At 42.3% G+C, this 2,675-nt stretch overlaps 1 long non-coding RNA gene across 1 annotated transcript; it reads left to right on the plus strand.

Moving 5' to 3' along the window:
• LOC307082441 lies at window positions 1–2,415 on the plus strand. The gene is made up of 5 exons (XR_013812218.1): window positions 1–371; window positions 703–872; window positions 1,036–1,169; window positions 1,251–1,387; window positions 2,378–2,415. It is a non-coding gene; the product is annotated as an uncharacterized lncRNA (long non-coding RNA).
• The last annotated feature ends 260 nt before the right edge of the window (window positions 2,416–2,675 follow it).

Below are 2,675 nucleotides of genomic sequence, written 5' to 3' on the forward strand. Positions count from 1 at the left end.
AACGCTGTCTTGTTCTCTGTCTTGATGGCCCAGGTAAAGAAGCTGAATCATCAGCCATTGCCTGCTGGATAATTATGCCATTTGTGTTGTGTGTGGTTCCTTTGCCAGAAAGTGTCTCCTCTCCGAAGTCGTTATTATCCCAGACAAGTGTGGCAGGAACTCCAGCACTTATGTTTTCTGGGACATAAATTTCTCCTCTTTCTATCTGCTGGTGAGCCAGAGCTGTATCGTGCTCAAGGACATGGGAGTTGGATGAGCTGTGGCCAAGACCATTCAACAGGCCTATGAGCTGTGCTGAGCCAGTCATGTGCCGGACTGCCATTGCCAGAGAGCACTGTTTTGGCATGAGCCACCGTCCTTTGGTGCTCAAGGTAATGATGTCCTGACAGGTCGAGACTATCTTCCTTCTGTCTTCCAACATGACCTCAACACGCTCATTGTCTGACGGTTCCATTGAAATTCCACATGTCCATGCGACAAAGTTAAAAAGTTGATCTGGTACCATATTTAGGGCACTCTCAAATGTCAGGTCCTTTGCTGTTGGAGGCCAAGGGAGCTTTGGTGAACTTTTTGCTGTGTTTCGAATGATATCTTTGAGTGTGAGAGCGGCATGATATAATAGCCGAGAACTATCTTTTGTGAAGTTGCCTGTATTATGTTTTGTGTGACTTGACCCTGGTGTGTCTGCATCATTGCCCTCAGATTCACTGTTGGATGAGGAGGAGGAGGAGGCAGCAACTTCCTGAAGGATCTCCTCAGCTGTCAGATCATCAACATATACAAAGTATGTTGTTGATGCTTTCTGAAATTTTAAGAAAGGATGCGACTTCTGAAGTCTGGCCTTTAGAGAATGTGCCTTGTAAGATGACACGGTAAGTCCTTCCCTTTGTCTAACAATGTCTTTAAACAGCATAGTAAGCCTAGAGAGTCGTAGCACCTCTCTTCCTCTTAACAGTCTCTCCTCAATCACTGTCGCACAGAAGTGCTTGTATGCATTTTCATACAGGTTGCGCTCTGTCTCTTTTGTTTTTTTAGAAAGATACCTGGTGTAGTCCCGGAAGCAGGTAAAGTGATACCTTGCCTCACTGGCCACCAAGTCCCTGTCCCGAATGTGGAGAAGCAGACACTCGTCTTTCCTGCCTTCAGCTGCAAGAAGCAATTTCCCGGCTGTGAGTGTTTCACATTGCATTAGTTTTTCTTTAATTCTTTTCCGGGTGTACGATTGGTGTTTGGATTTGTCATGTTTGCAGATAATGCACTGAACTGGCAGAAGGTGTGGTGCCCGCTTGGATGTGCAGAGGTCAGAGGTGTGTGACCTCAGAGCCCGGGTCTTCGCTGCAGTTCCCTCACCATCCTCTGCTTCTTTTTCTACCCCTGGCACTAAAAGGCAAGAAGCAGACAACACATTTAGGCCTCTCTTCCATAACATTAACAGATTAAAGGGATGGTTCAACATTTTGGCAAATTTGCCCATTGCCATAATCGCTATAGTCATAGCAGTAGGTTCGTTAACCTTTAATTGTCAGTGTAAGCTATTTTTAGAACGGCGGAGCGAAGCAGCAGGCTGCTCAGAGCTACACTATGGAGGCTAAGGGAAATTCTTGGTTTCTCTCATCAAACTAATCAAATACACAATCCAACCACTCAAACGCTCTGGACAATCACCACGCTATGAGATAATAACGAAACGTTACGAGACGGAGTTGTTTAAGAGGTAAATTCATGCAAAACCGCTGATGCGAGTTGCGTTCAGGGACAGTTTTTCAGCAAGCAGTCTCTGCATTTACCTCAAACGGCTCCGTTTCGTAACATTCCATTATTATCTCATAGCGTGGTGAATATGCAGCTCACAATTTGTCCACAAAAGCGTTTTGGGATTTTGTATTCGATGAGGGAAACCAAGAAATCCCATGAGCCTCCGTAGCGTAGCTTTGAGCAGCTCACGGCTCTGCTCCGCCGTTCTAAAAATAGCTTGCACCAACAATTAAAGGTAACGAACCTACTGCTATGACTATAGGGATTATGGCAATGGGCCAATTTGCCAAAATGTTGAACTATCCCTTTAAAGATGTCAGGCTACTGGCATCACAATTATTATTTTGACCCTCAGTCACACTTCCAAAAAACTCTTTAATTTACAGTTGGGGACAAAACATCAGCTACTCTAAAAATAGGCCGTATGTGTGTGTATATATCAACAATCAACCTCAGTCAGTTCTTATCAAAAATACTAAATTCTATTTTTTTTATTGTTTACCATTTTTATTGGCAAATAAAGAAGAAACAAAATTACCGACTTTCAATATAGTAAATGATCTGAGGTGGGAAATCTTTTGTATGTGTAAGATTGGTAACTAACAATTTTGTTTTTCTCTAGTTGAGAGAAGAAGACGACATCTGGTTGAAACGTTGCAGGAAAGTATCCAATAAATGGGGGGCTTTAATCAAGTGTGCGATTTTTTTTTTTTTTTTTTTCTTTTTAATATTGGTAAGGCAACAAAACTTATTTTGATGCATTAGGTATTTTGTAGTGTCAGATTTTCACTTTATCTCAATTTATAGTCAGTGGACATTTTTATCCCATTGACCTCCCGTGTGTGTGTGTGTGTGTGTGTGGCACCAGGCATTAAACTGAAGGAATCTCATTCATATTGATTATGTTAATTTTGTTAATA

This window comes from Pollachius pollachius, assembly GCF_949987615.1.
Source record: "Pollachius pollachius genome assembly, chromosome: 11".
In the NCBI taxonomy this organism is placed as follows: domain Eukaryota; kingdom Metazoa; phylum Chordata; class Actinopteri; order Gadiformes; family Gadidae; genus Pollachius; species Pollachius pollachius.